Source organism: Panulirus ornatus, chromosome 63, assembly GCF_036320965.1.
Source record: "Panulirus ornatus isolate Po-2019 chromosome 63, ASM3632096v1, whole genome shotgun sequence".
Lineage (NCBI taxonomy): Eukaryota > Metazoa > Arthropoda > Malacostraca > Decapoda > Palinuridae > Panulirus > Panulirus ornatus.
In genome coordinates, this window is record NC_092286.1 from 4470927 (window position 1) to 4483718 (window position 12792).

Below are 12792 nucleotides of genomic sequence, written 5' to 3' on the forward strand. Positions count from 1 at the left end.
ACCGAGACCTGGCTGCTCCCTGCGTATTGTTGCACTCAACAACACATGCCACGCCGGTTGCACAGACGGTTCCTGGTGGAGCAAGTTTAGCCTGAGGGTAAGATGGGTGGGGGGATCTGCACAGGAACTTGTTTGGGGGGAGAGGTAAGAGGTGGTGGGGGTTGAGGGGATGGGGGTTCTTCCCTGGTGATGGCGAGGGTACTTCGCTCTAGTGGGGTCCGGGAATGCCCCCTCCCCCAGGTGCTGGTGGACGAGACGAAGCCATTGGGATCATACGGAGCGTCTGGGATTGCTGGGAAGGGCAGCTGGCGCGCTCTGACGTCATGGCGTGGGAGGAGGAGGAGAAGGCCAGAGTACTGACGAAGCTGGAGTATGACGTGCCTGATGGCTGGTGATGTGCGAGAAAAGCCATGATTAAATTACTATGCGAAGATCTGAGTTTTAGGCTGGTAGCTGCTGTGGTATTCTTATTGTCATGCTGCATATATATATATATATATATATATATATATATATATATATATATATATATATATATATATATATGAGAGGGTGATGGCATGTACAGAGCATCAGACTGGGGAAGAGCAGTGTGGTTTCAGAAGTGGTAGAGGATGTGTGGATCAGGTGTTTGCTTTGAAGAATGTATGTGAGAAATACTTAGAAAAGCAAATGGATTTGGAGAAGGCATATGATAAGAGTTGATAGAGATGCTCTGTGGAAGGTATTAAGAGTATATGGTGTGGGAGGTAAGTTGCTAGAAGCAGTGAAAAGTTTTTATCGAGGATGTAAAGCATGTGTACGAGTAGGAAGAGAGGAAAGTGATTGGTACCTTGTGAATGTCGGTTTGCGGCAGGGGTGCGTGATGTCTCCACGGTTGTAAGGTGTAAGATGGGGTTGTTTGGGAGGTGAATGCAAGAGTTTTGGAGAGAGGAGCAAGTATGCAGTCTGTTGTGGATGAAAGGGCATGGGAAGTGAGTCAGTTGTTCACTGATGATACACCGCTGGTGGCTGATTCGGGTGAGAAACTGCAGAACCTGGTGAATGAGTTTGGTAAAGTGTGTGAAAGAAGAAAGCTGAAAGTAAATGTGAATGAGAGCAAGGTTATTAGGTTCAGTAGGGTTGAGGGACAAGTCAGTTGGGAGGTAAGTTTGAATGGAAAAAAACTGGAGGAAGTGAAATGTTTTAGATATCTGGGATTGGAATTAGCAGCGGATGGAACCATGGAAGCGGAAGTGAGTCACAGGGTGGGGGAGGGGGCGAAGGTTCTGGGAGCGTTGAAGAATGTGGAAAGCAAGAGCGTTATCTCGTAGAGCAAAAATGGGCATGTTTGAAGGAATATTGGTTCCAACAATGTTATATGGTTGCGAGGCATGGGCTGTAGATAGGGTTGTGCGGAGGAGAGTGGATGTGTTGGAAATGAAATGTTTGAGGACAATATGTGGTGAGTGGGTAAGTAACGAAAGGGTAAGATAGATATGTGGTAATAAAAAGAGTGTAGTTGAGAGAGTAGAAGAGAGTGTATTGAAATGGTTTGGTCACATGGAGTGAGTGAGTGAGAAAAGATTAACAAAGAGGATATATGTGTCAGAGGTGGAGGGAACGAGGAGAAGTGAGAGACCAAATTGGAGGTGGTAGGGTGGAGTGAAAAACATTTTGAGCGATCGGGGCCTGAACATACAGGAAGGTGAAAGGCGTACAAGAAATAGAGTGAATTGGAAGGATGTGGTATACCAGGGTCGACGTGCTGTCAAGGGATCGAACCATGTCATGTTAAGCGTCTGAGGTAAACCATGGAAAGTTTTATGAGGCCTGGATGTGGAAAGGTAGCTGTGGTTTCGGTGCATTACACATGACAGCTAGAGACTGAGTGTGAACGAATGTGGCCTTTGTTTTTTCCTATATATAATGAAGACTTTTGGATTACGATGGTGAATAGACAGAGGCGAGAGCTTTTGAGTTTTATTCTAACGCCTTGGCTTACGGCGAAGTCTTGTTCAGCGGAACCAAGTGAGATATAAAGATGTAAGTCTGTATGTCTCCGCAAAGGAATCCTTTTCACAGGGCGCCTCACCACGTCCCATACCCTCGGCCGCACTCTTTATGTTGTGTGACCACCAGCTTTGCCGCTGAGCAGTCCAGTGTGAAAAGCACTTACGATTGTTGATCACTTCTGCGCATAGGTGGGTAACTTCTAAGGCTTTTCTCGCTTGCTTGCCTAGTCCTTTATGCATTATTTTAGCCTCATGCCACCTTGATAGTTGTCTGTACCTGTTTTTGTGGACAACAAACGCATTCGACATCCTGGGAGGACGTATGTTAGCCTTATGTTCGCTTGTCCATTTTGCCACACCACTCCCTGTTTCCCCTGGTAAATACTTGATGAACTCTTAGTGAATAGCACATGACTGGACATCCACTACATGGCATTCCGTTTACATCGTCATTCTCGTTGATACTTTTTCTGTACATCACTTCTCTTCATCCGTGACGAAGAGCAACGTTTGTTCCCGTCTTTTGTAAGTGTCTGTTTTAGCCTTTCCTTGGCTCGGGGGGTGTTCTGTACCTCTCAATTTTCTACTGTATTTCTTTCAGCTTTCCCTCTGTGCTTCCATTATGTTTTTGGCCATCTTCTTGAGGTGAATAACAGACCTTCAGGATAACACAACTTTTTGAAAGCCTTGATGATATATATCTGTTCGCCTCTTCCAAGTTCTCATCACTGCTTATTCTGATTACCCTCAAAAGTACCGAGTGATGATTTACTCCAGACATTCCCCTCTCGTTGTGGAACCACACCTGCCAGTGTTATTAAGGCCGTCAGCATCAAGGTATAAATCACCAATCTAAAGATATAAAAAACTCCTTCAGGTGTGCAAGATGAGTCTGCCACCATGCATGGTTTGCTCAGCATATGTGACCTCCTGTTGATCGATTGTGCTGATGAAGAGTGTTCGTGTTGTGCATCTGTTGGTACTGCTACCGGGAGGGTTCATTGGTATAACAGTTTCCCCAACTATTTCCGCATGAGGTGTGGTTGGGTGAAACTCCCAAGAAAGGTTTTATTTCGGGCTGGAGTTCCACCCAAGAGGTTCGAGGAAAGGGGCTGCGTATCTTCAGCCTAAGAATTCGTTTGGTTGCGTATATATATATGTTGGTTTATAGATTAATGCAGTTGCCAGGTAAAAGTCTTCAGTCATAATAACGCAGGCTTTTACTACGGTACATCATTAGGTGGTTTTGAAAGTTCAACTCTTCCTTAAGGTTTTGTGGTGTCTGTCGTGGTATTACTTTCTTGAACAGTGTGACATGGCCATTAAGCACGACGCCGTGAACCTTGACCTCAACGATTCGACCCTTGTGCATGGTGACGTGCCCTTTAACCTGACCCATAAGAACCAGGTCGAAGGCCGGGCCGTCATCCCGGGGATCGAGCTGTCGCATTCAAAAGGTTAAATCGGGATCATTGATTCATGAACTGTGTAATTTTTTATGAATGAATTTCCCATGAATGACTCAAATTGGTTTTTTTTTTCTAAATGTAACATGGCTTGCCGGCTAATGCGTGGGAGATTTTTTTTTTTCCAAAATTTTCCTACTATTCCATATTGTAAAGGGTTTTGATTGTTTTATCTGACGTAGGTGAAAACACAAACCACAGTTTCGTGTCATTTGTTGATGGTGATGCCAGAAACAAAATGATCGTATCTAGAATATACTAGGAGAATATGTGGACATCTCAGGTCTTTCGTTGGTTCACTGAAAAACATGTAATAACTGGGTCAGTCAGTCCTCGAGGGGATCTTCATCCTCACAGCCCAGGCAGTATGTAGTTGGTCGACCATGCTGTTGGGAGCCGCAGCCCGCAGGCCCACATAGCCCCCACAGCCTGACTGGTATGGTACACTTTGTAGGCACTTGTCTAATGCTCTCATGAATTTCTCTACTGTGCCTCCCATGCTGGTAAGGTGTGGACGTCTTGGGCCCCGTTGCTTAATAGAGTTAAGTCGCAAACCATCGCGTTTTAGGGGAAATTGAAATGTATCCTCCCAAAATCCGGGATGCAGACAAACATTGTTTTGTTATGGAAGATTTGTTAGGTCGGTCATGTGGTCATATCTTCAGCAGCTCTCGTAGCAGAGCAAAATTGTCTGGCTTTTATTGTTTGGCTTTTGCAGGGTTCCAGGTTGATAGAAGCAGAGCCAGTGACGATGGATCTCCAAAACAATTATACTCGCTAGATTAGAATGCTGGTGGGGTAATAACATTACCCTTCGCGGATGGTCGCGCTAGAAAATGTGCAAGTGATTCTCAGCACGCATTAACCAGGGGGAAATCAGAACTATGAGAAGTATTTTTTTTTTTGGGGGGGGGGGGGCAGACGGTCCGGGATATGTGTATTACAGTGTGCTCCTGGAAATCAGGAAGGAATAGTTTGAAGGAATAGTTTCCAGTTTGCCTTGCGTTGGCATCGGAGGTCTTCTTCCTCCTCCAGTTCGGGTTGAGTCCATGTTGCAGAGCTGCTGCCGTGACCATAGCACAGATTGGCTGGTTCGGTACACTTGGTAAGTGATCACCGTGGGCTTCCGTAGATGTCTCGGCTATACACCCCTTAGTGTTCGTGGTAGTTGCAGGCATCGGGTTCAACATTCTGTATGGCCTCGGATATTCAGAGTGTCTTCTTGTGTGTACTGCTCTTGATTTCATTGGTGATGCATTTCGTGCTAATTGGAACCTTCTTTTAACTGTGTATAGGTTTAGGATCATGCCTTCCAGGATTTTCTCAAGAGTAAGATGGCGGTATACTTCTCCCGCCTGCACTGCAGAGCACGGCTTCTTCGATTTCAGTAGTTCTCTGCCGTTCATATGCATGAGTCCTCGAAAGATCTTTTGCATACGCTTTAACTTTGCTGTGTCGCCTGCCTGATGGATGATGTTAAGTACACAGCAGTATTCTTCATGAGAGTATTAGTGACTTGAGGAGTGCTATTGTTTTGTGCCCCTTCCAGCCCGCCATTTTTGTTCCTGTTCTCTTTTTGTGTCTAAACATAGAAATTGGTATCTGTTGGCATGACAGGCATGGCGGACTGTAATGTATCACACACCGAAAAACAAAATTTGTTCTATGAGTCCTGTGAAGGATAACTGATCATCCTACACCCAGAAGTGTTCGCACATTTGCTCACAACTACAGGGACACTTTATGTTCCACCCTTTGGTGGAGTTCGAGAATTTGAAGGACAAATATCAAGAGAGTGTATCAGGCCATGCGAATTGTGGAGAGCATTACGTCGTAAACCATCTTCAGGCCGTTGCTCCCAATAGCCTTACCGATCGGTAGAACAACCATGTATTTTGTTCCCATGCCCGAGCTGTGGAAGTAGGAGAGCCCCCACGATTACCTTAGGGGTATCCATAAGGTCATGTGATTTTTTTTTTCTTTTTTCTCATCGTCTCTGTAACCTGTTGGCTATTATGTTGCTCAGCGTCTTGGCGCACACTGTTCGGTGATATTCGTGCGTGATGAAGGCACTCGTTGGCCGTAATGCATTCCTCTACTGGGGGGCAAGATGGTGTTTATGTCCTGTATTCATTTACGGAGAAAAACCGATCATTAAGACTCCCCAGACGTTTGGTGGCTGATCATGACATGGACAGCCAGCCAACCCTACAGCTTGTAACTACATCCTGGTGTGGTCGGGTCGGGTACCGAGGAGATAACCGCTATCATCGCTGATACGAAAGGTTATCGGCACCACTCCCTCTGGTGTGGTGGTAGTGATGGTAGGTGCAGCACTCCCATTTTCTGTGGTGGTCATGGTTGCATCTCGGGCTGCTCACTTCCTTGGAAACCATCCAGTCTTCCCGGAAAATGTGGTGGGATCTGGTCGTTTGCGTCAGCTGTCTCGAAAGGCGTTGCATCAACTGGTAGTTAAGTCTCGGTCACGGCGCAGGGCCTTCACATGCAGGGCGGGAAGAGGGAGTTATGACCTTAACGGTAGTGGGGTGGATCTGTTTACTGCAACGGAGAGATTTCATGGTACCGTTGGTCGAACAAGTCCCGCGGTAGAGGCGGTGCTCCTGGGTTATTTATTAATGTCGAGGATAACAGTTGGCTTTTGATATCAGTCATAGATAAAGGTTTCGAGATAAGTCCGGTAGAAATACCAGCATTGTTCCAGTTTGTTGCGGTACCCTTATTTCTTTTCCTTTATATAGTGAACCCGATTACTGTTCAGTAATTGTTCATAAACCCCATTGTTGTGTGCCGGTATGAATGGTGTGAGTAGGCCCACAATTATCAGAACGGTGAGTGTCTGCCTTTACTAAATAAACGAGTTTGAAAATGTTTTAGGAATAAATCATCCAAGTTCCACACGAGTCCTGGATCCGAGCACGAGAGGACCCTGAACTGCATGAGAAATGTGGGAATAATCCTGAGGATATTGATTGCTAGTATTGCGTGGGTCATATATTTTCATGTAGCTGTTAATAATCCGAGTGAGTGTATAAACAGGTCCATGCATGAAGAAATAGCCCAGTATTGGCGGGTCGGACATTTAAACTTGAAAGGTACAGGAAGAGAAAGTTTTTTAAATAAGATGGACCTGGAACATTTTGACATACTGCCCATAGCCTTTGGAAACACTGAACCGTTCAGTGAAGTTTAGAAATAGCTTGGACCATTACGTAGTGTACTTACGTAGTATGTGAAGGATGAAGGAGGCATAGCGGCCGTGGCCTCAAAAACCTCAGCTCAGTAGATGGCCAAGAAGCTTACCATGGTGTTCCAAGGCAGGTGGAGGTCTGGTGTTGTGTTTCGGGAGATGGTTTGTTCCGTATGAGGGTAAGAGGAAGTCTGGTGCTGTCTGAGGCAAGGAAGAGGTTCCTGGTTTTGTATGGAGATAAGGGAAAATATTTAGTGTTGTGTGATGGTATGTGAGGGTAGAGCGACAGCTTTGATACTTTGTGGGGAGTGGGCTGAAGTCGTGTGTGAGGTTGGACGGCTGTGGGTTTATGTAGGGAGAGGGCTGTGGTCTCGTGTGAGGGTAGGGGTCGACTGTGGGTTTATGTGGGGGAGAGGGCTGTAGTCTTGTGTGAGGGTAGGGGGACGACTGTGGGTTTATGTGGGGGAGAGGGCTGTGGTCGTGTGTGAGGGTAGGGGGACGACTGTGGGTTTATGTGGTAGAGGGCTGTGGTCTTGTGTGAGGATAGGGGACGACTGTGGGTTTATGTGGGGGAGAGGGCTGTGGTCTTTTGTGGAAGAGTTTTATTTTTTTTGTGATGTTTTATGAAGTTAGGGGGTTACTCTCCCACCTCCTGTTTAGTTTGTTAGTGGTGGAATCTGCTTGAGGCAGTTGCTGACCAATCCATATCCAACACACCGTAACCCAGGTGTGCCCCCACCCACCTCTGGTGACTGGAGCGAGGCGTGGAGAGGGAGGACGATAGCGGAATACCGACCGCAGCCGTCAGGACGTGGTTGGTGGGACCAGCGTGAACGCTCGCTCTTTGACCAGAACGGTAAATTGTCGATATGTGGGTTGTAGTGAGGAATGTTATGTCGTGTAGTGTTGTTAATGTTGGCTCTGTCGATGATGGTAGGGGCGGTGGTAGTCGTAATGGTTGTAGGTATGTGGTAGTTTTGATGGTTGTAGGGATGGTGATGATTGTCGTAATGTTGATATTGTAGTGCAGTCGATGGTAGTTGTGTGAGGTTTATGTTGATACCTGTCGCAGTCATCACGACACCACAGTCACCTGTCCTCAGCACTAGAACTACCACGTTTCCCACAAGAGCCACCATGAACAGGGCCACAGATCTCAACGCCCAGCACAGCAGTTCTCACCACTAGAGCTGCACAGAGTCTGTGACGGTGACATTGGTTAGCGGCAGCTATGGCGGGAGGCCTCATTTTGTAATTTAGGCTCCGTGGTTGGCTAGGCTACCGCACTTAGGTGACGTGAACCAGTGTTGCCCAAGCATCAGGGAGTGTTGAGGCCATTATTACCCCAGCATCAGGGGTATTGAGGCCATTGTTACCCCAGCTCCGAGGGTGTTGAGGGGAGTGTTACCCCAGCATCGGGGGTGTTGAGGCCTTTGTTACCCCAGCTCCGAGGGTTTTGAGGGGAGTGTTACCCCATAATCGTGGGTGTTGAGGCCATCATGTTACCTCAGCACTTTCGGTGTTGAGGACAGGGCAACTCCAGCAGTGGTGGTGTTGGTGCCAGGATAACCCCAGCACCAGTGATGTTATGGCCAGTGTTACCCCAGCAGCAGGGGTGTTGAGGCCAGGGTACCGTTGGTGATGACAAACAGCAGGGTTTGCCAGCACAACAGAACCATGTTTACGTTGGTGGTTTAATCAACACATGGTGCTGTCGGCTCATCGTGTAGCCTATGTCTTCCTCTTCCTCCAGATTTTATCTTTTTCCCTCATGAGCGAGATAATGGTAGTCTGTTTTCGTTCGTAATCTATCTGTACCAGGTTTGGCTGAAGCGGGAGTTAGATTGTCATCTCCATTGATCCCCCAATACCAGCTTGTTTGTTCTCTCCCTCCTGTATCTTCCCGGGCGGCGGGGTTGAAGGTGTACCGTTAGTGTAAAGGGCAGGTTGTTGTACCGACGTAGACGCCATGTTTGCGTTCGTGTGTGTGTGTGTGTGTGTGTGTGTGTGTGTGTGTGTGTGTGTGTGTGTGAGGTTCACCTTAGGGGGAGGAAGGTGAGCGAAATTATTCGGCCCTGTTTGACGGACGCCTCTCCCCAGAGCCCTTAGCACCCCATTCATTCTTAAATAGCGGACATAACGTAACATCCTTTGCCATTATCTACAGAAGCCCGGTGGAAACGTCTTATATATCATTAATACCAGTAGAGTTACAGTGGAAATGGTATGTTGCGTAATGTATGTTAGTAGGAGAATCATACAACTGGATTTGACATTGGTTTCCTGTTGTGTGGCTGCTCAGTGTGTTGTATGCGTGGCGGCGGAACTGGTGGGTGGTATGCATGTAAACTGCCGGTGTTGTTAGTGTCAGCCAGCCGCTACACGCGCTGGACCTCATCTCCTGGGGATGACGCAATCACCCACTGCAGGTAACAAACCCGCTTGGGCTCCCCCCCTCCCCTTACACTTAACCCCTCCCTCGTCCTCGCCTCTCCCTCCCTCCCACCGGCGTCATCGGTCGACGTCCGTACTGACGACGCTGGTGACCGACTATACAACTTTCCGCTCTTGTCTTTACTCCTGTTGGCATTTTAGAGCTACTCTCCTGGTATACGAGTGGTAACTCGCTTGAAGGTCAACCCAGATACTCAGAAGCATTAATTATTCGAGTCAAGGTTAAGTTACTTTAGGTAGATGGTGGGCGGCGCTGACTTTGTTGATGTTGTCTAGGAAGAAGAAGAGTTCGTTTATCATTGTTGACGTAATTAACCATGGTTAACGTACTGTGTGGTACATTAAACGCTGGCGAGATGAGCTGCCGGTTTTCGGTTATTTTGTTTTTACTGATGATGCCGTGCGTTGGTCTTCGTAATGGCAACGGTATTTTCGTTTTCGCTGATTAAATTACATCTTGTTGAAAGGTTAAGTTGAAAGTCGTTGTGGTTGTTAAGTGACAGTTAACCCCGGGATGAAGGATAAGGTGTGAGCTGGTATGGTTGTTGACTGTTACTTTTAGACCCAAATTGAAGGTTAAGGTGAGCGTTTACGTGATCGTACTTACAGTCAGCCCTGAGTTGAAGATGAATCAGAGTGGTTGACATTGTTGTCGACAAACAAGAGTTTTGAAGTGTGTCGTGAATGCATTATCTGTGATGTACAGTATGGCCAGAGTGAGGTTAGAATGACTGGGGGATGCATGGTCGATTTTAGGTCGTACATGTTAATTAGACTTGCATGTGGCAGGTGGATGGTCGGTGTAGGACAGGTTCTGAAAGCTCTCTCTCTCTCTCTCTCTCTCTCTCTCTCTCTCTCTCTCTCTCTCTCTCTCTCTCTCTCTCTCCTCTGGAGAAGTTTCCGAAGGCTTTCTGTAATGCCCGGCTCCAGGCTGCAGCTGGAGTCGATCGATGTTCATGTCTAAGTTTCGTGGGTCTGTTAATCTCATTGTCGCGGACGCCCCACGTATGTCTGACCTTCCTTGCCAAATTTTTGCTGGAGGATTTCTAAACTCTTATAGCATTATGGTACGATCCTTGAGCGCGACGCTACCACCCTTGGGTAGGAAAGTCTGACTAGTAACCTGATCCTTAAGAGTTAGCTAAGTCATAGGTATTGCCATCATGCCCAAGGGTCGTACCATCGTGTTGATAGTAAAATACAACCGGCCTTGATACAAGATACAGCTTTGTATCCATATCACTAGGAAGAGGCGTGGTGAGGATTTCAGTTTTGATGAGCATAACAATTGGATTTAAGGCTTTGGTGAGGATTATGTTGAATTAAGTATTCAACTTTTTTTTTAGAACTAAATGTATATTTTATCCTATTCAGAATACCACTGTTTGTATTGTAAAAACCGGCGAAATTACAACGATAGAAATATGGAAAATATATATAAGGAAAGCATAACAGTATTCAGTGGCTATGTATTATGTGGGGGGACTCTTCACTGCGAAGCTATCCCAGAAAGCTGGAAAGTGGCCCACGTATCCCCCACCCACTACTTGGCAATGCAGGGATGTAGTCCTTGGTCATATGTTAATCTTGACCTCTTGTGGTAACTAAATGAAAGCTGAAATATAAATGTGTTGACCTGGTGTTTCACTAGCATGAATGAGAACACTTCGGCCATCAAAGATAAGACCAAATGTTTATCGTTTTAGCTTGTTCAGGGTGTGTATATGTATATATATATATATATATATATATATATATATATATATATATATATATATATTTTTTTTTTTTTTTTATACCTCGTCGCTGTCTCCCGCGGTTGCGAGGTAGCGCAAGGAAACAGACGAAAGAAATGGCCCAACCCCCCCATACACATGTACATACACACGTCCACACACGCAAATATACATACCTACACAGCTTTCCATGGTTTACCCCGGACGCTTCACATGCCTTGATTCAATCCACTGACAGCACGTCAACCCCTGTATACCACATCGCTCCAATTCACTCTATTCCTTGCCCTCCTTTCACCCTCCTGCATGTTCAGGCCCCGATCACACAAAATCCTTTTCACTCCATCTTTCCACCTCCAATTTGGTCTCCCTCTTCTCCTCGTTCCCTCCACCTCCGACACATATATCCTCTTGGTCAATCTTTCCTCACTCATTCTCTCCATGTGCCCAAACCATTTCAAAACACCCTCTTCTGCTCTCTCAACCACGCTCTTTTTATTTCCACACATCTCTCTTACCCTTACGTTACTTACTCGATCAAACCACCTCACACCACACATTGTCCTCAAACATCTCATTTCCAGCACTGCAGAAGCTGGTGACGGAGTTTGGTAAAGTGTGTGGAAGAAGAAAGTTAAGAGTAAATGTGAATAAGAGCAAGGTTATTAGGTACAGTAGGGTTGAGGGTCAAGTCAATTGGGAGGTGAGTTTGAATGGAGAAAAACTGGAGGAAGTGAAGTGTTTTAGATATCTGGGAGTGGATCTGTCAGCGGATGGAACCATGGAAGCGGAAGTGGATCATAGGGTGGGGGAGGGGGCGATAATTTTGGGAGCCTTGAAAAATGTGTGGAAGTCGAGAACATTATCTCGGAAAGCAAAAATGGGTATGTTTGAAGGAATAGTGGTTCCAACAATGTTGTATGGTTGCGAGGCGTGGGCTATGGATATATATATATATATATATATATATATATATATATACACTATGTAGGTAGGTCGAAAGAATTTTGTCGAAGCTGTAAACATGTATCGAATCGATGCTTCTTGCCGTTTTTGAATGAAGGCATCTTATCCACAGAACAACCATTTAGCGGGAAACTTTATTTTTCTCTGAGTAGAATGATGACATGTCCTTTAGTTTTGGGAGATCAGACTGCAGCTTTCCTCCAGTGCTTCCTTCATTGCTGAGGACCTCGTGACGTCACCAGCGTTAGGGGGTGGGTTGTTACTTGCTGTGGAGGAATGTTTGTGTGTGACTCTGCCCCGTGGCACCAGCTGTAACCGTCTGCCTGACTCCTGCCCCGTGGGACCAGCTGTGTACACCTCCCTTGCTCCTGACGGCTGACGGGTCTGACTGATCGGTTGTGGCGTGGTGGCTGACCCGGAGTGACGGGCTGACGTGGCGGTATCGGGTCACGTGTCTCGCCGGGTAAACGAGGCAATTAGAGCGCCGGTGGTTTTTACCGGGGGGGTGTGAGCTGCCCAGACACGTGGGAGTGGCAGTCGTCAGGAGCCGTGTCTGTCAGCACGCCAGCGGGGATCGGCGAAGTGTCAGCTCTCTCTCTCTCTCTCTCTCTCTCTCTCTCTCTCTCTCTCTCTCTCTCTCTCTCTCTCTCTCAGATCTTCCCCCCTCCCCCCCAAAAAATGTATTCCTCACACCATTTTCTCCCATTTTTTTCTCTGGCCCTTATCCTGCATGGCATCTGTTCATCCCACATCTCCCGTGGTTTCCCTCCCATTACTTTCCTATCAGGTATACATCTTTTCCTTCCTTTCCTCTTCCTCTCTCATCCACCTCCTCCTCCTCCTCTCCATCCTCAGCGTGAGGGAGCTCGTGCTGTCCGTATGGCCTCACCCGAGCAGTTCTCGTCCCACCGCTCCCTGGGGTTGTCTTTCCTGGCAGATAAGAGCATTTTCGTCACGGGCATCGTCAT

General features: G+C 46.7%; 1 protein-coding gene across 14 annotated transcripts in view; it reads left to right on the top strand.

Moving 5' to 3' along the window:
* The window catches only part of LOC139745942 (protein lap4-like), a 556451-nt gene that overhangs the window by 18261 nt on the left and 525398 nt on the right, over positions 1–12792 (top strand). The gene's annotated exons all lie outside the window — the stretch shown is intronic.